Below are 23,171 nucleotides of genomic sequence, written 5' to 3' on the forward strand. Positions count from 1 at the left end.
CTAGGAGTGTCTGTGGATGCAGCTCTCGGGGTTCAGCAGAGGGACCCTTCTGAATGAGCCGGTGCGTTATGTGCAGTAAGAGGCACAGAGCAGCCAGATATGCCCTTCTTCAGCTGAGCTGTGAAGCAGAGCCGCTGGCCACTTTGGGCGCTAATTAAGCAAACTGTCTCTCACTAGCAAAGTATTTTAAAAATCCTCAAAGTCTGGCAACTGCTGTGGCGCCCAGCATCCTAGCGGGAATTCAGTATGAGCTGGTAGGTTGGATATAAAACTGTGTGTAACTGTGATGACCTAAGCATGGCACAGAAATAGACATAGGACTAAAGCTTTTATTCTCAAATGTTAAAAGTATAAACCGGGTTCTTACCTTCTCAAATTCCTTAAGCATTGTCAAGCACTGATTTTTTTCACACCTCTATTGATAATGTGGTTATGTATCTGCTGCACTGCAGTAAAAGGTAAAGCAATTATCAAATATTGTTTATCCTTCTGTTTTGGAGTACTATGAAGCTCAATTGAAGGGTAATCTAAATGCATGAAAGACACTAGTGACATACAAAATCTTGCTGTTACTTTCAGAACAGAAGAAGTACATCATTTGTTAAACACTTTGCCTTCCATAAAACTTCAAAAGCTTCTTTTCATACCTAGAATATCTGGTAAGCCATTCCTTAATTCCATACTCTTTAGCAATTTTGCTTGCATCCCTATATGTTTCTTCTGTAGGATCCAAAAGAGGCCAGTCTGCGCTAACTATGGAAATTTCATCTTACGCCTTATCCTGAGAACCAATAAAAATGAGAGACAGCCCTTTCAATTCTCTGTCCCTATTAGATGCTAAGCAGCATTTCTCTGTATTTTGAGTGATGTTACTGCTGATACTTGGTTTCAGAAGATGAATGCTCACCCATATGCAGGATTCAATTAACATTCTTTTATGACTGCATCCATATTATTCTTAACGAGCACGCTTCTTGGTGAGAGTGAATATTTACCTTGTGGCATTAAATCCACAGTTTTCTACCACAGTCATTAATGACCATATAGCAAATGATCACCCCAACACTCTGGCTACATTCCAGTTCAAGTAATTGTATTTTGCCTCTCTTAATTTCCTTTCGAGAGTAATTGCACCTGATAACAGTCTTCACTCGTTACCCTAAACTGCTCTACAGCTTGACCATATCTCAAAGCTTCAAGGATTAATCACACCTCCCAATAGGTGAAATATTGATAGACGATCTCTCTGCTCACACCATCTTTTTATCCCATAAAAATCCGTTAATTATTGTAACACCAAATTAAGGCCTCTGCCAAATTCAGCTCTGTAGGTATTGTAGACTGTACCATCTGTATATTGCTAGCTGCCTAGAGACATACGTCGGGAGCTTAAATGATCTCAGAAACTTATGAACTCATTGATTTTAGGAAGCTGATGATATGAAGCTGCTGTACCTTTTATGCACCTCTGACTTTGTGTACATTAGCAAGCCATTAGGCACAGCGAGAGCAGAGCAGTAGGAGAGTGCAACTGGCTCTGAGGGCTCTACATCTACAGTGCACGTGGTTTGGCATTTTATCAGTTTATATTTCGTTTGATTTACTGGACTGGACATCCCAAATACACGTGGTTTAAATGTATCCTAGAGATCTCTTCCGTCCCTGCTCGGGATTGAAGCACCACGAGCGTGCACCTGAAGCACAACTTCTGGTTTAGTTTCCTCCAAAAGGAATACGATTCATATGCACCAAACCAGAGCAGGATAAATGGGGATGATGGAGAGATTTGCTGCAAAGCTGCTCTACTCTTCTGAACGTTAACATGGCTGTGGATCCACTATACACTGAAATGGATTGTCACCTATTCGAGGACTGTTGAGGGACAACAAGCCTGAACAGGGGACAGTTTTCCGACCAACAATGAGACCAGACAATAATAAGGAAACATATAACTGACTCATAATGTTCAAAAGGAAGTTTTTGGGGAGGAGAGAGGAAGAGACAAGCGTGTTTCAGTAGCTTGGTGGGGGTGCGGTCTTCAGGAAAAAGACTCTTGAGCCCTAAGGAAACTGCTCCAGATGGCGAAGAATCTGAGACAGACAAAGCATGTAGGCTTCATTTGATATATGCCGGTTTAATTTTGAGTTATTCCGAAGAGACCAAGCAAAGAAGCAGTGTCGTTGCCCATTTATATTGCAAAGCAGTTAGAACATGGAAGAGTTGTCAGTACGGCAGGAACTGTCACAGCTGTGACAGGGGATGGGGGGCTCCAGAGTCACTCTGGTACTTGGTACCTCACAAACCCAAAATATTGCATCGCTGTGGTATGAAAAATCTTTAGCATCAGGAGGAAGCAATGAGAAAAGGTTTCTTTCATTTCTGATTTAGTCAAATTCCAAATCCAGATCTAATTCTAAGTTATTTAAGCTTAAAACAATTCTGAAAAAGTTTTATTTTAGCACATTTCTACAGAAAGGAAAAGAAAAGAGGGAGTATTACCACCTCGTTTTTTCTCTCTGTGAAGTTATTGTTGTGGGGAAAAAAAAAATCCTACAAAACTATCTATAGCTTTTTTTTTCTTTTTTTTTTTTTTTTTTCCCCAGAAAAAGAAATATGGCTATGCAGAGAGATTGATCCAGTCTGGTTTTCCGTTGAAATGTACCCAGCAGTTCTCTGCATGCACCATATATCCCAGCAATTTATTACATGACGTGAAAGTCAGCCTCTCTGAAAAGAAATAGCTTAGAGACAGCAGTAGCCAAAGCTGAGGTGTCCTAAAATGAGCATTAATCTGAAAGGAAAAAGGTAGCTAGCTGGAAACCTGAGAGCTGTGTTGCAGAGACGTGTGTGGTTCCTGGGGAAGCGCACACTCAAGGTCTTGTGAAATAGGCCATTTAGCACTCGCTGCTCTCCAGTCACATTCTTTCACTTCACTGTTTATATTTACTCACCTTTTCCTGCCTTCTGATCTTTGCCATAGCTTTATAATTCTCAGTTCGCTTCGCTAACATTAAGTGCAAACAGCGTGCGATTAAATAAGATGCAGTCAGGAAGATGACAAGGAACGCGGTGTCCTAGGCCAGGAGTTACCCCGAGGAGACACCCCGAGGAGTCAGGAAAGACTTAAGCTGTTTCAGTCATTGCCTCCTCTATACCCGTATGGTGCCCCACACTGAGGACCACAAGCGCAAGCTGAGGCCTTTCCCGGTTACCGTATTACCAGGTAGGAAACAGCTCCGTTACCTGGGGACGTGGGACTGGAAGGGGACGCCAAGGCATCCAAAGTGATCTCTGCAATGGTGCAGGAGCCATCCAATGGCAGGAGGTTCCTCAGAACGACGACTTCATATCCTCAACCAAGGAAGTGCGTCCTAACTTTCCCCAGGAAAAATAAGAACCCTAGTTAAAAAAAAAAAAAAAAAGCCTATTTATGATGTATCACAGACAGACAGGAAGGGGATCTGAGGTACCCTGTGTCACTGCAGTAGCAGAGGACTTACTGAATAAAACTTCCCAACCATTATAGACAGCAACTGTGATCCACGTTACAGAAAAAAAAGCAAAGGAAAAGACAGTTTTCAATTGAAGAAACATTTCTTATTGCCCAGAAAACTGGCGATCAGTTCAGTTCTGAAGATGTGAGCAGGACACGTTGACCACATACCTTAAAGAATGTAGTGCCAGCCACAGCTTGGACCAACCGGCTTCTCCTCTGACCCAAACACGTCTGCTATGAGAGGACGGCAAAGGCATGCTATCCCATGTGGTATGAAATAACCTGTCCCTTGCCTCAAGAAAGGGAGGGTGAAAAGGGTAACTATATAATGAAATGGTGCTCCATCTGCCTGTCTTTTGTCTTGCAGTGCAAGGTCTGTTGCCATTACTCCGTCAAAATTAGAAAACAAAGGTCTAGGTGCCAGTAGCATTAAAAATCTGCTGCTCTCACAAATTATAGGTTGCAGATAACCACGGGAAGTGGCTGCGGTGCTTATTAAGAGTCTTTAGCTCTGTCAACGACCCTTATGCTCAACCAACTGTAGCTGCCGGTTAGCCTGTACGAGCTGCTGAAGTCCTGTTCGTAGTTAGAGGCTCTCAGTAAGAAATCTGCGCCCCGCGGTTGGGGATCAGCTGCGCGCCAGGGCTGCTCGTTCACGGCACGTAACCCTCGGCGGGCTGGTGGGGTTTGTGACCGACCCTGTCCGTCACCCTTCTGAGCAGGGGTCAAGCTGTTGCCAAATTGCCACGTTTCTTCCAAAAGACATGGATGAACAGACAAGGGCGAACATGCTGTTTTATAAATCCCACGCTGATTATTTTAATGGCAGTGGGCTCTTCTGGAAACCTCGTGGGGGGTACAGAACGTCACAGATGTAGCAGGAGCCCGGCAGCTGACTAAAAACAGTCCTGGGGGACCCACTTATTCATGGACAGATGCGTAAGCTAACAACAGACATCCCATCATCCTTACGGCCATCGCAAGTTGTAACTACGAGGACTCAAGGTAAGCCCCGGCAGCATTCAGCCCTAATTCCCCGTCAATGGGAATTGTCCCGATTAAACTGAGAGTGCAGCTGACCGAGTATTTGAGACTCCACTTAAAAGTAAATATTGACATGGTTTAAAAGGATTAACTAAGAAGACTGGATTCTTGTTAAAAACTTTTCGAGATAAAAATGAGCCTTTTACAAAGTCTTCACAGTGTTTTGAGATGTTATTTCCTGTGATAAAATGGAAAAAGGGGGAAACTTGCTCTAAAAGTATATGAAAATCTCATGTTCCTAAACACTTATCTTTAAATGACCAACTCTTAAAATAATAGCTCTCATAAAACCGCACATCAAGTAGCTCTGTGTGTGACATTAATGGACAGTATATGATGTCACACTGGCAGCAAAGAGGTAAATAGATTAAATTTCCCAAACCCATATTCTTTAGTGTTAGCAACTTGAAGTTGTTGGTCCCGAATTTTAATGGCTTGCCTACTTTTATTTCTGCTAAGTGCAGATTACGCTCTTTGCTTCGCCGCATCAGTCACCCCATGTGTAAAATGGGAACGATACCTATACCGTCACCCACAGGAGAGTTTTAGAGGGAGGCACAGACGGATGGACAGGTTGATGCCTTGCTGCATGTTCCCGCTGTCCAGCGGGAAGACGAGTTGCCACCCCAGAGCCCAGGGGCGGCTTTCCCCAGGCTGCGTGGTGGGATAGCCCCGCAGCAGCTCTGTGCCTGACCCCATGCGCATCTCCGGCCGGAGCTGGAGCCTGCTGCTTCCCCACAGCTGCCGGCGCACGGCAGCGGGTATCCCCTTCACCCAGGGGATGCGCTAGCCGGGTCAGGGGACAAAGGAGCCTCCCTTGCATGGCCTTGCCTTGGAGGCTGCCGGGCACAGCCGGGATGAAGCCAGCCCTGCCAGCTCCAGATGCACACGCAGTAAAGCCCAGCACGCTCCGGTTGCTGGGGCTGGGGAAGAAGCCTGGGCTATTAAAGAAAGAAAGTGGAGATAATAATAGATAGATGTCAATATTACAAAAGTCCTTGAAATCAAAACAACTGCAAAACAAAAAAAAAAAAGCTCCCAGTTTTCTCTCCGCAAAAAAAAAAAAAAAGTCCTGGAATTAAATCTTTGGCTTAGTAAACTGTTTCTTTTAGCAAAGCAAATTTAAAAATGCCACAGTGATGAACAATGTAATAAAAAAAAAGCCATCGTATTATTCTTGAATGAAGTTTAATAAAAATCAAATAAAAGCAATTATCTGAATTTTCAAGAGGATCACCTCTTCCTTCCCTGAGGTACGGAAGAGAATGAATTCAGGAAATCATTAGAATCAGAAACCAGCGCCGCACAACAGAGCCAGTGTTTGCAGTACAAAGACAAACAGAAATCTCCTCCCAGGCTAACAGGCTCCTTGCTAAAGCTGTTGGAGTGGAAATTCCACCTATAGGTGAAGAAGGGTAATTAAAGAGGCACAAGAATTTCTTTGTAGTAGGGCTGGCTTTTCTACTCCAGAGCAGGCTTCGGCTTTTCAAGTATTCACATTCTTCTTTACTCACACAGGAAGAAATGGGACATATCGCAATATTCAGAGCTGCCCACAGATCTCTGTAAGCAGGTACATGCGAATTAACACCCATTAACACATACGCCGTGGCACTTTCTGCTCTCACTTACTCCCGTCTAAATCCAGAGGCCCCGATTTATGATCTCCTTCTACCTCCAGAGGCCGTTCAGGTCGATGCAGAGCATACAATTTTCAGCTGCAAAACGCACTTTGAGAGAAATCCAAATCTTTTGTGAGAATGTGTTGATTTCAATGACATTTTCGAAGGCAGAGACCAGAAATGCATTATTTCAACACTCATTTATTTTGATGAGAGGAAAACACTGCATGCTGATTTATTTCAACTGCTTTTATTTCCAATGCTACGGTATACTAAGTATCGCAATATTGATATTACTGTTTAATACTTTGATGACAAGCACAGTTTTTCAAATTTTCACAAGAAATCTTCAACGGGACAACTTTTTTCTTCAGATTCTGAATGAAAACAAATTCTGAAGTAGAGATCTTACCGTCAAACCGAAATGTATTGCTAGATGAGACGTATACCACTTGGCAGTCAGACTCAGAGCAACTCCGCTGACTCGAGAGGAGTAGCTTTAGCTTGCAGCATCGTTCCAGAAGAGCAGGAGTACGTCCTCTGCGTTATCAAGCACTTGTGGATGGTAACACACCATTTAAAAGGGGCAGATCTTACTCCGCTTGACCAATACCCGTAAATGCTCTGGACTCTGCAGAAGGAGGACGGCTGAAGTTGGGTGCCACATTTTCACCGTGAATGTCTCATGACTTTGTTGTTTTCTTGGTCAAATCATTCAGGGCTTGGTTCAGTCCTGCAGAACTGGGTCCTTACATATCTTATATAATACAGCCACTTTTCCTGATATAATACAGCCTGATTCTTGCTCTGAAGTCAAACTCTCCATGGCTGATCTTTGGCAGCCCTACAATTAGCAGAGCGGACACTGATTTAAAACGTACCAACTATTTTTACTTGACTTCAGTCAAAACAACTTAAAGAGAAAAAGAGAACAACCGAAAAATAAGACCCAAGGAGGCAGACAGATGGGGAGAAAAGATCCTCTGATCCTAATCTTGCAACAAATTGTATGTAAATGGTGCCTCGGGGAAGCCATTGGGCTGCGCGAGTTTCCCTGTTGAGCATTTTGTAGAATTCAGGCCTTAACTTCATGTCACAAAAGCGGAGGAAAAACACTGAAATGGAGGGAGGTCTGACTCTGCTCCCATTGAAGCCCTGTGGGATTCATTGTTCAGAGAAGAAAAGCAACAGCCTTCTTGTTACGTATGTTTTATAATACTCAGAATATAAGTACTGCTGGGCCAGACCGCCAGGTTTTTGGGGTATATTTTCCCAGGAGAAACAGCTAAGTTCCTCAGTAGTCTCAACAGCAAAAAGACAGAAATGCAGGTTCTTCAAATTAAAACAGGAAAAATAATCTCACTATGGGTATCTAAATATTACATGAATTACATGAATTCAGCTCCGGCAAGATGTGTCTTCCACATACCTATAAAATAGCAAAAGGATTGTTCATATATTTGAAAAAATCACAGTCACTTCTCTCTACCCTTTCCTCCAGATCAATTTAAAACAAGGTAGGAGAGATGTTTAATATCAGGCTAAGGGATCTTTTTTATTGCTCTTTTGCTTTTTTCCATCTCTGTCATTTGAGAAGCCAGTTGTTCTGCTTGTCTCTTTCCCAGTCTGTAGGGCCAGACAAAGTCTTCCTTCCGTCCCCAAGGACTGCTTCTAAAATAGCGTACAAGGAGGCAACGCTGAGGGGAGGATGGGCTACATTAGCTCAGGTCACCCATAAGTGAGATTTCCTTCACCTGCGAACGTGATGGAGCAGTACAGGCAGCGTGAGAATCCGTACTTTCTCCTCACTAAGATTTCTTTCAGCAGAGGTGCCTTGTGATTTCAGGACTCTGACGAGGGTTACCTTGTGCTCCACTGATCTGATCTTCAAGTCCTGCCAAGCCAGCGTAGGACATCATGTTGGAGGTGTCACTGGTAACCTCTGCACTCCCCATCACATGAGATTATGGAGTCTGAACAGAAATAATTTCAGTTGCTTACTTCCACCTACAAGTTTTATTCAGTATTTAAACAGAACCTGATAGTATTAGCCGTACAACATATGCCATACACGCTTCCAGACGAGTTTGGGGATTTTCCAGGTTTTTAAAGGTGAAGTCTTTGTAGCAAGAAGTGCTCTTAGAGCAACTTCTACATATTGGGACTATTTTGGTTTCTACCCACCAGATAGGGTCTAACTGCTGCATGCCAGCTGCCAAAAGAAAAGAAAAAATACCAGAAATGAAATATGGAAAAGTAGCATTGGTAAAAATTTAATCAAAAGTCAGGAAGCTATTAATTCAAGTAAAACCTGCTGCATGAACCTCTGTTTAAAACACAACACTCACACAAAAAATGTAGCATCATTAACAATAACAGGAAATCGAATGGTTGCTGTTTCAGCACGTATACTGGAAAAATGTGTATGTATAGAGACTAAATAAAATAAAAAAAAAACCCCACAGCTAAAAAATTGGCCTAAATGATTACTTTTCTGCTTTTAAATTTTCGAAGGCAAGGGAAAGTGGAACAAGTGTAGTTCGGATTCTTGGAACGATGGCATTATTATTCTTCTTTAAAAGAACAAGCACAGCAAACAAACAAACAAATCTGAGTACCCTGCCCTTCATAGCCGTATATCGCGATGCAGCAACTAGGAAATAACTGCCCAGCTTTGGGTCACGCTGGGGATGAATTTACGGGCTGCGCCTGCTCCACACAGGGAAAACTCCATGGACAGCGTGCAGCAGGTTAGCGAGGGTGGCGCGCTCAGGTGGTTTGAGTTCCATTTAAATGACGATGACTCAACACCGGGATTTAAAATATGCAGACAGTGTTGCCGACCTGTTGGAACAAGGCACTTGACGATGCAGTTTGCCTGTCAGGAACAGGTTCAGGTACAGGTTCTGGTCATGCATCTGCCACTGATTGTTGAGTAAATCATGTCGCCTACATTTGCAAGAATATCTTCTGTTGCTGGGTGTTTGGGTTTCAAATACCAAGTAAAAGACGTCTTCACCGTGTACAGGTTTGAAACAGCCACAGTTCGTATATTCCAACAGCCGCTACCGAATAACCTGCTGTGTCAGCGTTTCTCCTGTGGGGATCTTGGAACCACCAGTTCATTTCACAACCACCACCTGTGATGTACGTCAATATGCATATATTTGTATTTATTTAGATCTGCTTATATTTAACAATATTTATTCATCTTTTTTCATGCAGGCCAAAAGAATCACAGAGATGTTTAATTAAAAAATTAACCATTTCCTAACTGCAGATATTTTCACGTCCAAGCTATTGAATTGAGACACTGCGGACATGACTTTCAGAAGAGTTAGCAGTGCAACTCTTCTTGCTGAGGAATGTGAATGTCAGCTGTACCAGCAAACCGCTTTTTCTAATCTGATTAACCAAAATGATTTTCGTAGATTAAGCACTGACCGGAGCGATACTTCACAAAAGACGGTTTTTGCAAGGGAGAAGTAAAGAGAGGGCGGCATGTGGAGGGGCATCATGTCCAAGGGACCTTACTGGGTTGCAGGCTTACTTGGCTTGGGTCGTTGGGATGGTAGAAGCAAGTGTTTTGCATACAAGTTGCCGCTAGACATAAACATCTGAAAGACCTTTGGTCCTGCGTTAACAAAAGTTAAAGCTCTAACTTAGCCTCACGGTGCTGCTGTACAACAAAGGCAAGCTGAAATAAATTCCCTAGAGACGCACAGAAAATGTGCTCCAGCTGTAACCCGACGCGCCTGCTTTCCATTCGTGCCCACAAACCCCATATTCTATGGTTTTAGATATCCACCATCCATTATCTGAAGAACGGACGAATTTAGTGCAAAAGTAAAGGAAATTAATATAACAGATCACTGTTTTAGCAATATTCCTCTTCTCTCAGGAAGACTGCATTTGTGCAAAATCCTCTGTACTCCTACAAGATTTTCAATTAATTAAAAAAACATGTTACTGCAAATTGAAAATTTTAAAATGACACCTCACCATCTTTAATCCCTATCAAGCGTGAGTATAGGCATTCTTATTAACATAGGCAATAAAAACCTTGAAAATACATCTATTGTTAGGAACAAAGTAGAAAATAGTCTCTGTTCCAGACAGCTTCTCTCGTTTAATTGAGCCCCACCAATTAAAAGCCGCTTTTAAAATAATTCTGTACTAGATTTGATCAATTTTTATCACATAGCTACATTTTTTCTTTAATTTTAGTTTTAAAATTGAAAGAGTACCTTCAAAAGCACATTTTAAAAAAACCCAAACACCTGAGTCATATGAAACTTTAGAGCATGAGGAAAAATACGCTATTTCAATTCAACTGTAGTTCTAGTAATTTGTTCCCTTATGTTTTAAGCAAGTGCAGAAATGTTTATTAGTCCTGTTCTCAGAAGTAGGGGTTTGGACGTTTAGAGGGAAGAAGGATTGTTTGGTTTAGGCTGGGTTTTGGTTTTGTTGCTTTTTTGTATTTGCTTTTTTGTTAAGACAGAAAACAATTGGCAGATTACACATTCAAAAAATAAGTTTAAAAACCAACCAAAAAAAAAAAAAAAAAGAGTTCCTGACAACTCTCCAGCCCAGGAAGTATTAAAGAGAGAAGTAATTATTGCCCCAGCTGTGGCTGAGTAGCCAATTTAAAACAGCTGTACTAAAAACTCGCCTGAAATTAGCAGCCGGGGAGGCTGCACAGAGCCTTAGGGAAGGGTTTGGAGGGTTGTAGTGCAGCTTTGCGGGTGTCTCAAGGTTGCCGGGTATGGTTTCGTGCCTTCTGTTGCCTCGGAGCGGCCTGTCTTCAGTCCTACAGGTAAGAAGCGCGACTGGCGTTGTGCTGGGGTGTAGTAAACGTGGGTGCTATGAGCGTGAAGCTTTTTGACCCGTGTATATAGGGTTAGGTTTAAATAAGTAACAATGTGTGGTTATGAGTCCTGTAAATCTTCTTAAAGCTTTGTTGCAAATCCTGAGGAAGCTCTCTTTTGTGTCTTGGCTTAAGCTATTAGGTCTCGGTAGCTTACAACTCTTGTGTTGACTATCTGCTGAGGTGTCTGTGAGCGAAGACGTGTAGCTGTGTACGAACGAGCGAGGCTGCAGCTGTGCCGTGGGGACCAACAAGCACACCCGAAAACAAACGGGGGGGGGGTGGGTGAAGAAGATTTCTGCACCAAGTACAAGTCGGGTTGATGCTTTCCGAGTCATTTAAGTCTTATGAATGCAGATACCTTTCAGTGGCTAAAAACCCAGCGCTTGACTTAAGTGATTAAAATGTCAAATGATATGTTTTGAAACGGAAAGCTTTTCGGTGTGAAATGCTTAGTAGTGCTCTGAATTCATAGCGCCTTCTGTTACGTTGTTGTGGCTGTGCTTCTTGAACAGCCCCTTGTGCTCCTGGCATAAGGATAATGGGATTGTTCTCGAGAGCTGCTTGGTTTGCTGTTGGAGGTGATTAAAAACAGCTAAACAGCTGGACAATGCCTGTCCCTGTTTGCTGTCTTGGTACAGGGAGGTCGTACACTGCATGTTTCTGAAGTTGTGTTTCCTTCGTATGCCTGCAGTCGTTAAGGAGTAGTTAATTCCCCGAGACCCTAAAGGTCCGTGGAGCAGAGCAGCAAAGGCTCTGGTGAGCAGCTGTGCGGTGGCACGCTCTGCCTTGGGCTGCAGCGTGGCGTGGTGGGGAGGACCAGGATGGGCAGCTCCTGTCTGCTGGGCTCGGGAAGCGCTTGCAAGAAGGTCTGGGAGCTCCCTGGAGAACACCAGCAGGTTTGCCTCTGAAGATCTGAGGGTGGGAGGAATGGCTGAAGTCTTAGGGGAAGCTAGAAAAGGGGGAAAAACCCCGAGACAAAAGCAACTTGACCCTCCTGTGCATGACTCCTGTGCTAAGGCAGCACACCGTGCTGGGAGATGGATCCAAATCCAAGCAGTGCCAGGGTACTTCCACTGACTTACTTGGGGGAGTGTGATAAGGCCTCTGGGAGAGGGAACAAACTGATAATATTAGCGAGTGATCACCATGGAAGAAAAAAGAGAGCACAAATTCATTTCTCCTCCTGCCTTTCACCAGCTAAATGGGAAAATCCGGGACGTTAAGTGGAGAAAGTGGGGGAACACTTGATCTTTTAGTTTTAACGTACCATGAAAAACCTCAGTGTGTTTTGGGGGGGGGTCTAGGTATTTTATTTTTTTTTAAGTCTGATCAGAGCATCCGAAAGAAACTGCCCAGGCATGACAGCTGTGTTTGATGATGAAGTGGTGTCCTCCCTCCACTTATTTATGTAAAAATCTCTGTATTTTAAGAAGTATGTTCTCCTGAGCTTCCTCTTCCTTTCCCACTGGGTTACATGACTGACACTTTTGCCATGACAAATCCATGAGTGTCTTAAAAATTTACCATGAAAACCCTGGAGCTTTAATTATTGTGCATTTACATAATTAGTGCAAATACATGCAATTACCATGTGTACCTACACAATTACCAGCTACAATGATGTACTAACAATCCTTATTAAACTTTAGTGGGGGAGGGATGCACTGATTGTATGCACAAGCAACATCCGTAATTTCATCTTTCTCTTTCTTGCCCTTATTTGAAATAGCTGTGAGTGTTTGGGGATGGGGAGGTTAACATGCTGAAAGCAGTGACATACTGAAAGTAGGTCAATAAGCTGCCCAAATTAGAGTTCTAGTGAGATGAAAATACAAGATAGATATTCCCAGCAATGTTTCCAGGATGCAGTAGCTTCTGCAGTTAGTGTAATACCGTCAATTCTTGATTACCCAGGGGTTAATTTTCCAAATTGTGAGCTAACTGTGCTGCATCAGTATCTACATCCTGTGTTGCATCTGTAGTTCACCTGAACAGAATTCCCAAATTTCTATCACATCTGCACTCTTCCTCCAGTTGCAAGTGTCTGTGTGACTGGAGTTCTCACGATGTGCCCCTTGGCTGCCACGTTTAGCTGAATGCCTATGACTGGGCATTTGTGTTTCCAAATTAATGTGTTTCCAAATTAATTAATTATATTATTTATCTTAATTAATCTTTGAATTAAGATGGGGGGGGGTTCAACTCACAAATGCTCTCTCTTGCAAAACATATGCTTCCTTTCTTATCGGAAGTATTTAACGTAAAAATCCCAAGCACTAGGAAGCCTGCTAATTCAGTAGTTCTCCGGGCTCTTCTGTTCTTTAGGAATTTCAGTGGCCTTCTACTTCTCTTGGCTCACGGACAATAAAATACAGCAAACGCTGCATTAGGGACCACACCTCTTCCTGTTGTCTTCAGTTTTGGACTTATTCTCCTATTCAGCTGTAAGGAGAATTTGTTGTCTGTGCTACTTTTGTGACAGTGCCTTATTACAAAATTCTTTGCTGCTCCCTCTGCCCTATGGAGTCCCCCAGAACAGGAAGGAAAATTGTCTGCTACTTCTTCATTTTTTGGTTTGGTTTTGGTTCCTGCACTTGACTGATCACAGTTCAAGCCTTGGTGGTCTCTTGTGCCACTTCCACGTATGCCTGTGGAGCGTACAGCCACACGGAAGAGCATGGGCTTTGTTTTATTTTTTACTTCTTCTTAGAGAGTAGAAAACCATACTTTTTGTTAACGCAGTGAAAAATTGAGAGGTTAATTGGTGCTGCTAAATGCAATAAAGTAATACTTTGGGCTCTCGGGCATGTTTTATGACCAATATGGCAATTACTGAATAAAATCCCATGCCCCAGAATGTTTATTTGTGTAAACAACTTATGGTTATTTATTCATATTTTATGAATTTATTTTTTCTTTTTCCAAAATTGTATTAAACATCCCCTGTGGTACAAAATACAGTTGGTTAGGAAAAAAAAAAAATAAATTATGCTGCATGCTAAACGGGAGGACCCGTTGAGAATCTAGTCCTAAGTGTGTTTAAGGCTACATTTTATTTAGCATGATTAGCTGTGTTACGAAGCATTATAATGTTCTGGCAAGCTCTGTCTGATACAAAGCAGTCCTCGCGGTCCTTACAATAACATCTTGTTTTACTGTTGTTTGCTCTCCTTTCATGTTGTCAGGCTGGCTAGTTTAGACTGAAATCTCTCGCAGAAACTCAGCCCAGAGTTCAACCTAAGAGTTCTCCGCTTGGTGCTGGTGTTATTTGTCATCTCTGTCTCCTGACTGGGTCAGATAAGAGCTGAAGACAAGAGGAGAAACAGAAGTAGGACTCAGACTTCAACATTCATGCTCTACACATGGCTGCATTTGTTGTTCTTTAAATCTCATTACGTTTATCCATTAAAATTCAGGAAGGCTAAGAGAAGACCTGCTTACTGTCAAAATCTGGCAGTAGGTAGTCAAACGATAGAAAGACAGAGTAGTATTTCCTCTATGAAACAGGCATCCATGCCATGGACATGTCTGCTAACATACCAAATGAAATGCTTTCAAGGTAGTCATGTGCACATCTGGTTTTACGTAAGGTTACCTGATTGCATTATTTGGAGCAGATTAGAAAGAAGGTCCTGATGCTTGCAGTCATTCCAAATCCTTGGGTTTTTGGGTGGTGGGTTTTTTTTTTTGGGTAAGATCATGACGTCGCACATAGCGCTCTGGCCATCTTCCAGCATTGCTAATTATATTCTGCCTGAATATGTTCTCCTGACTTTACACTTGGATAAGGTTTTGTGTTCTTTTTCACCTTTTCCTCTTGAAACTGTACGGTGAAGCTAGAAAAGAGTTTAATAACAGAAGTGACTAAAGTCCCTATTTACAAATCTCAGTTGCAATGTTGGGAAGTTATTTGCTTTATGGGCAAGGTTTGCACGAGTCAAGTGACTTCACCCCAGACTAAATTTTGATTTGAGATTTCTCAAAGTTAAGACGTGCTCGGTTTTTGAACTTGGACTTTGATTTGGCTCTGACAGGTCAGTGTCTTCATCTTCTTTAGAAGGAAAGATTGTATGCACTGGGGTGACTAATGTTTATGTCCCCATAAAAGTATACTTTTGGCACTATATAAATAGCACATTTACAATGCTGCGTTTCCTCAGCTCACGTATGTTAAGTTCCTCTTCAGTATGTTGCAAGCACATGGCATGCCTTCTCTTCCTATCCTTCCAGCTCTTCTTTGTTTTTGTTTTTAAGCTGTATCCTTGACTCTTGAAGGCATACATCCCGGATTTCAGTGCTGTCTTCCTACGTCATATTTTTAAAGGCTTTATTCTCTTTGCCAAACTAATCAAATCACCTTGCTTAATCCAGCATGGTGTGTGCGTGAAGGCTGAGTACAATGCTGTGAACTACAGCTCTGATCCTTCTCAGACTCTGCCCCACATGCTTAACCAGGGTGCAAAGTTGGTCAGTGGTTACTCGAGCATCGTAGTTAGTTGGGTCTTGCGTTTGCAAGATCAGAGAGTTGTTAAGTGTATGTACTGCCTTACCATGGCACCCTGAAGAGCCTCTAGAAGAGTTCTGTCTTCTGAGTATGTGGAACAATTTGCAGAATACTGATATAAATAGTGGCTTGGTTCAGAAAGACTGACTGTAAAAGGAGGTGTGAGTGTAAATTCCCATAAAAGACAAGATGTGTCTCCTGAGTGACCAAAAACTGCCTTGATGACGCTCTTTTCCTTCACTGTTTCACTGAAGCTCCTTTGGAAGAATCCAGTACCTCATCTTAGTCACGAACGACTACGTGACTTAAGTAGTATAGGTTGAGGAGGACCAAAGAGGGATCAAATTTAAGACGACACGTGAATGTTTTCAGGTCTCAAAAGGAAAAGGGGGGGGGGCAGGGGGAGAAAAAGCCCAAACCTCCAGCCACTTCCCTCTTAGTGTCTTGTAATTGTTTTCAATTTGTTTTTCTCAGTAAAATTGTTTACTTTTTCCTCTAGGACTCCAGTTGCATAACTGCAAATTTCCTTAATGTCTTTGCATAGCAATTTCATCTCTAATTTAAGAATCCAAATAAACCCAGTTTTCTTTCCCATACTATTAAGGAAAAGATAAAAACGGACATAGTCCTCAATAAACTGTTCCAGCTTCTCACTGTGCGTAGTGAAATGTGTACAGCCTGACTGCAGCCTCGCTTAAACGGAGTCTCGCTTTCACACTGGTGTAATTTAACTGCATCCAGTAGTATTGCTCCTGGCATCCTGTGCTGTTGCTAAGTTGGAAAAAGACTTGTTCTCCCTCATTTTGAGGCAATATTATCTAAACTTTAGCGTAATTATTGATCTGAGTAAGCATTTGCATGAGACAAACGCATGGGTTATGACAGAAGAGTAGATCAGAGTTCTGCGTTGATGCGTGAACGGTTCTGCGCGGGCTCAGAAGACTGCAAAAGGTGTGTGTCTGGGGAGCTCCGGGTGTAGCGGTGCCATGCGTGTGACTGTGACATGACCACTGCAAATAGCTACGAGAAAAGCAATGCTGATGTCAGACCCTATTATGAAATCGGCACCGATCGTAGGCAGTCATTTGTGCACGGTGTACACCTGCAGTTCAGGTTGAGCTTACTTGAGTTAGCTGTTAAACTAGGCAGCCCAGTGACTAATGGCTGTAGCACCCAATAGCTCGGTGTGGACTTGCAATCTAAGCGCTTACTCCCTCTGGTCTCTGTGGTCTGCTCCAAAAAGCTGCGCTGACAGCAGTTACCTGATAAAACTTGTATACGAGGAACCCAGGTATGTCTAGACACAATGTCTACATACCATCGCCATCAAGTACATTTTCATTACGGCGCAGTATGAATGATGATAGCAGCAAAGCCTAATTTGAACTGCAGCTGAAGAGGGTTAGGAAGAGGTGATATTCTGGTTTAACATAGAATCCTCTGGAGAAGAGAGTTCAGATCCGCCTTGGGTTATATAACAGAAATGAGGTTAGCAGATTTGGTCTAATCCCTCGTGGACAGGCCCACCACAGAGCGTGGAATGATGTGCATAACCGTGCGCCTGCCTGCTCGCTGACGGCTCCGCTGCTAAGCCAGGATCCCACATCACGCGCGGAAGATTGGGCAGCTCCTGTCTTGAGGCTAGTTATAACAACTCTCCATCCCCAAATCTGTCAAGAGCACTCATTTGCAAAATGCAGCCTGGTCTCTTAAAAGAAACAGAAAGGGCCTAATCCTTGATCACGTCGCAAATATTGCTTTTGCGTTGCTCTGACGTTGCAATGGAGTTGGAAAATCAGGCTGATCAGCCCAATTGAGCGCTTTCTTTGCAGAGGTCTTCTTGGGACAACACTGAGTAACCTCAGCCGGCCCCGCCACACATGTAACCCCTTCTTTCAGACCAAGTGGCCAGTCCACTCTTTACTCCCCAGCAGGCAACTGGTGGGGAACTGGAGCAGCAATAAAGGTACTTTATTCTTTGCTGTGGATTAGCCCAGTCCCTGGAAGAAAGAAAACATGCCAACATGGGGCAGAGGCACCTTTCTAATTTCATGAATCATATCAGCACAGGTCAGAGAAAACTCGGGCCCTCCTAATCTTTAGGGAGTTAATTTACAAACAAACTGACAAATATGCTAGATGAACTGACTGCTGCAACCACTTCTGGGCCAAAACCCGGTGCAGCCTGTGGACGAAATAGAGAATGTCTCCTGCGGGACTGGGAACATGAAGGGCTCTAAACGGGCAGGCGTAGCGGTTGGGATCTGGCTGTGACACCAGTTAACACTTGCTGTCACTGCAAGTGCTGTCTGATCTCTAATGACCGTGAGCGGCTGAGGCTGCTGCAGTTGCGCATCCCCTGTGGACAGGTATCATCTCCAGCCCCTTTGGTGCCTCTGGACAGTGTGTGGCAAACCCCGATGCGGTGGAGACGGGCTCAGAGAGCACAGTGGCACCTCCCAGACCTCTAAACTGACATCCCGTGGGACCTGTATTTTCTTAGCTGCGTACTGATCAAGCAACTTAGTTTCTGAAAGACAGCAAGGCGATGCAGCCGGTAAATCCCGTGGGATGCAGTGATGTGGAAAGTATTCTGCAGGAAAAACTACAAAAAGCTTGAAAAAGTAAATGTGTTATTAGCAATCTGTTTTCTGCCTGGATGATATCAGTGGAAGTTATGCTTAAGTACAGTGGACAGGCCATGCCCTTGTAACTGCTTTTCTGCAGAGAGATGTTTAATTTTCTAATCTTGTAATTCTGTAAGAGGGTTTGAAGCAATGAAACATCAAACCTACTGCTTGACTTTGCCTGTGTCCAAGAGAGAAGTTTTGACACCTTACCAAGCTGATGCCTTAAAATATTAATTGCCAATTAACTTACTATTAAGGTATGATGCAATGACATCTGTGTGATTACCAGGAAATTACTGTATTGCTACCGTGCTGTTGCTGGCTACTTAAAAGGTTGGGTTTATCCACAATGGATGTTGAATGCCGCGCAGGAGCGGGATGACCCATGGGCTGTGCTGGCTGAGCAGTACCCACTGCGTCCAGCTGCAGATGCGGGTTCAAATCGCAGGGGCTGACATGGCTCTGTGAGGAGAGCAGCACGCAGTGAAAAGGTGGAGGTGAGGGGGTCACTGCTGAGTAGCCAAGGGTGGCACCTTGGCCAAACTCGCTGGGAGCGTTCAGTGTGGAGGTCCTCACCCCTGGGGCTGTGCCACCGGCTAATTACACAGCCCCTGAGGGCCCAGACGAAACAGAAAATAGAATCATAGGATGGTTTTGGTTGGAAGAGACCTTAAAGATCACGTCGTTCCAGCCCCTGCCATGGGCAGGGACACCTCCCACCAGACCAGGCTGCTCCAAGCCCCATCCAGCCTGGCCTTGAACACCTCCAGGGATGGGGCAGCCACAGCTTCTCCGGACAGCCTGTGCCAGTGCCTCGCCGCCCTCACAGTGAGCACCGCCCGCAGCGGTAACGCGCCTCGTACGCGCAGGGCCCGTGTGTCCCGCACCTGCCCCGGGCCTTAGGCCGCGTCGGCCGCGTCGCCACGGCCGCAGCCCCCCCCGCTCCCCTCCCGGCCGCGGCCTGCCCTCCCTGCCACGGCCCGCCAGCCCCGCGGGTGTGGGGAGGGCACAGGGCGGGCCCGGGGCGATGGATGGGGGCGACCCCCGCGCCTTTGGGGTGGCGGCGGAGGCCAGGTGGCGCAGGGCCGCGCGGGTGGGAGCCGTGACATGGAGAATGGCGCGGGCGGGCGGTGTGTGTGTGGGGGGGGGTGGGTGTCCGTGCGCCTTTAAGGGGGGGCGGGCGCGCGCGGGGCGGGCGGGCTGGCTGGCAGCGGCATTGTTCCCTGACGTCACCGGCAGCCTGCGCGGCGGCGGCTGCTCCTCTCAAACTTGCCTTTGTTACTCGGCGCTCCCCGGCTGACACCGCGGCCGCACGCAAAACGCGGAGCCGGGAACACAGCGCCGGAGCGGCGGGACGCGCCGTCTGCCCCCGCGGGGGGGGTGGGGGTGGCGGGAGGGGGGGGGCCTCCCCCGGTCTCCCTCCCCCGGTCTCCCTCCCCCCCCCGCGGCCGTTACCGGGGCGGGCCGCCCCCCTCGGTCGGGTCGGCGGGCGGGAGAGCGGCAGGAGGGGTTGGTTGGGTTGTGTTGTTTTTTTTTTTTTTTTCCTGGGGAAGCCACGAAGGCGTAAATGAGGGGGGCGGGGGGTGGTGGTGGTGCAGCCGCGCTCGTCGTCGTCCCCGCACCGCCCCATGCAAATCGGTACGGAAATCGGGGGGGTGCGGGGGGAAGCGCCCCCGGGGGAGGCCCGCGGGGTTACCGGAGCGGAGAGCGACGCGAACGCGCGATTCCGGCTGCACGCATTTAAAAAAAAATAATAATAATAAAAAAAAAACCCATAAAAAATAAAAAATCCTCCCCCCGCCTTCCCCGAGTAATCCGACATCCCTTTAAAGTCCAGATCTTTCTCCTCCTCCCAACAACAAGACGAATGTGACCAGCGAAGAGCAGCACAGTGCTGTTTAAATTGCTTATCTTAATTGCATAATCTAACAAGCCCCGTTGGAGCAGGGATGAATATATTAGGCTTATTAACAACTCATCATAAAATATTGATTGTCCTGGAAGTGTTTTATCAAGGGGAAGAGAAGTCGAGGGAGTTGTTTTTTAGCAGATTGGTGCTCGTCAGACAAGGACGGTTTCTTGTTATTTTCTCCCTGGAAATCGGGCTGGATTTCCTGAGGGGGGGGGAGAGTGGGGGGGAGCGGCGGCGACGACACACACACGCACACAACCACAAAAAAACCCCAATAACCAAACCCATCACGCCCTATTGTTGGCGGGCGGGGTGTCCGGTCACTGCCGTTCCCCCGGTGGAGCCCCGGGGGGACCCCGCTCGTACGTGGGCGGCGGGAGCGCTGGGGGTCACCGCGGCCCCGAGGGTGGCAATAACAAATGTGTGTGTGTGTTGAAACCGAGGGAGCAGCGGGCTGTCTCGGCGTTCCCCTGGCAGCCCCCTGCCCGCCCGGTAGTGCTTCCCGTCCCCGTAAAAACGCTGCCGTGAAGCCGGTGCAGGCGGCGGCACCACCGCACGCTCGGCAGTGCGCTGCGGGGCCAGAGGGTGGTTTTCCCCTGTTTGATACTACAAAAATAGGGAAGGGAGGGATAGATCCGCTCCCGCTTTCAGTTTCCCGAGTGGCAGGGTGTCTGAGTGCCTGGTGTGCAGGAGGACTCAGGCGAGAATCCCCGCCTTAAAACACACCGTAAGGCAATATTTGTGTTTTAACTCGTATCTAAGATTTTTTAACTTTGTGCGATTTTTTTAAAATTTTTTATTTTATTTTATTTTTGGGGGTGTGTGTATGTAGGGAAAGTTGCTGGTGGGAGAGGGAAAGGGAGAGGGCGAAGGGAAAGAACATCCCTGTAGGAGGCAGCTCCCTTTCAGATAGGAATCTGGGACAGATTTTGCCAGCAGCCACAAAGCATGGCCCTTTGGTAATAGAATAGCCAATGTAATTTGACACTTCAACTTGCTGTGCTCTCTGCTAGTTGATTCACTTACTCACCCACTAACATTGAGCTCCTTTTCACTGTCTGTGGGCAAAGGGGGGGGGGGAAAGGGGAGGGGGGGAGAGAAAGAAAGAAAAAAAAAAAAAAAAGGCCAGCAAGCCGGGGGGAGAAGGAAGAAGGGGGGGGGAATTAAAAGAGGGGAGAAAAAAAAATATATATTTAAAAATACGCGAGTAGAGCTGCAAATCAGTTGGGGAGAGAGAGGATTTTTGCCTGCCGCCTTCCTCGCCGCCTCGCCGCTGCCGGGCTGCTGTGTGCCTTCCGTGGGTAAGTTTCGCGTCTGTCTGTCTGTCTGCGCTCCCCGCTCGCGGGTCCCCGCCGGCGGCCGGGCAGGGGCTGCGGCTCGGCGGAGCGGAGACAATGGAGCGGCCACGCTGGGGGAAATAGGTGTACGGGGGGGGGGGGGGAGGTGTGTGTAAAATAAAATAATAATAATAGTTAAAGAAAATATTTATTCTGCGAGGGGAGAAAATGCGCGGAGACTTCTTAAAGGGGCAGGCTGGGGGAGCGGGGCGAGGGCGGGCGGGCGGGCGGGCAGCCGCGGAGCCGGGCCCGGCGGCGGGGAGGCGGCTCTCCCCGGGAAATGCCCTTCCCGGGCCGGCGGCGGGGCCGCGGGGGGACCCGGCCCGGCTCCAACTTGTAGCGGGGCCGGGGCGTCGGAGCCGCCGTAAAAACAAAGGGGGGTTGCGGGGGCCGCGGTGGCGGCGGCTACCCCCGGCCGGGGCGGGCGGGCTGGAGCCCGGGGCCGGTGGCGGGGCTGCGGCCGCGGCTCGGCTCGGGTCGTGCGGGGCCGGGCCGCGCGTGTTGGGCTTGTGGAGACGCGTGGGGGAGCTTGCGCCCGTTCTGCTGGCTCCGGGAAGCTTGCCTGGGTGTAAATTCCTTGTGTCTGGGGTTTGAGAGCCAGTTGGGACCGGGGCCTCTCTGGCCAGGCAGGAGGAAGGAGCAGCCCCCCGCCTTCCCTCCCTCCTTCCCTCCCTCCCTCTCTCTCCCCCCTGCCTCCCTCCTGCCTCCCTCCCTCTCTCTCTCTCCCCGGTGCATCTGTCCAGGAAGCCGCCGGGGCGGAGGGGAGGGGGCGCGGGGGCAGAGGGCCGGGGCGGGGGGGTGGCCCGGTCGCCGCCCGCCGCCTTTGTGCGAGGGGAGCGGGGGAAGCGGTTGCAGGGGCGGGCGGCGGAGCTGCTCGCGGGGAGAAGGGGGGAATGGCAGTCAGTTAAAAGACACTTCAGGAATGTAAACATAAAAATAGGAGCCATCCAGCCATGCTTTTATATTCCCCCCCCTCCGCCCCCCCCGGCTCGGGATAGCGCTCAGGGCTGGCTCGGTAGCGGGGAAGGAGGGGGGGCAGCCGAAGGCATGGGGAGGAAGTTGTTACTATAACCGGGTTTTTAGACTGTAAACTTTGTTTTGCACGTGTAAAGTTTAATTTCGGTGCTGCCTTGGAGGCTGCGATGAGGGGCGCCGGAGCGGGGAGGCGTCTCCTCGGGTGTCCCGTGTCCCCGTCCCCCCCCCGCCCGCCGCCGTTACCGTATTTACGGGAGGTGGAACGTGCCCGGCGGTGGAGCCCTGACCCCGCGTCGCGGCGCAGCGGCTTTTGTTTTTGGGGGCCGTTGGGGGTCCCGCTGCACTGTTCGGGCGGCTGCTCGAAGGGCCGCAGGGGCGGCTGGGCTCGCTCCGACCGGGGCGAACTTGAGGAATAGCTCCGCATCGCCGGCCGGTCCTGCGCCGTGTATATTTTTGTGCTTCAGTTAATAATCTGCGAGAGGCTTAATGGCTCCGTGGTGCCAGAGGAATTGGTTTTCTCCATTTACTTCAGCAGGCCGGAGCGGAGCGGGGGTTCCGGCTGCTTTTTTCAATGCATTGACATGAGAGGAGAGGATTTAACTTGGCAGCCTGAACAAATGCTCTATCAAAGGTTTCCTAAGAGACAGTAGGAGAGCGGGGGGGAGATGAATGACCTGGGGTAGTTTTAGGGTGCTACCTATGCAAGCTTTCTTTTAAATATGAAATGGCCATTTAGGACCCTGAATAAAACTGCGCGCATCAGAAAGGCGACAGGCTTATA

At 46.9% G+C, this 23,171-nt stretch overlaps 1 protein-coding gene across 1 annotated transcript in view; it reads left to right on the top strand.

The window, feature by feature from the left end:
- The first annotated feature begins 21,126 nt into the window (after positions 1 to 21,126).
- Positions 21,127 to 23,171, top strand: part of ZMIZ1 (zinc finger MIZ-type containing 1) — a 357,117-nt gene continuing 355,072 nt past the window's right edge. The window contains exon 1 of the mRNA XM_082486190.1: positions 21,127 to 21,379. The gene's annotated coding sequence lies outside the window, so the exon portion shown is untranslated. The remainder of the gene's footprint in view (positions 21,380 to 23,171) is intronic.

The sequence above is a fragment of the Vanellus vanellus genome, assembly GCF_965231255.1.
Source record: "Vanellus vanellus genome assembly, chromosome: 7".
Lineage (NCBI taxonomy): Eukaryota > Metazoa > Chordata > Aves > Charadriiformes > Charadriidae > Vanellus > Vanellus vanellus.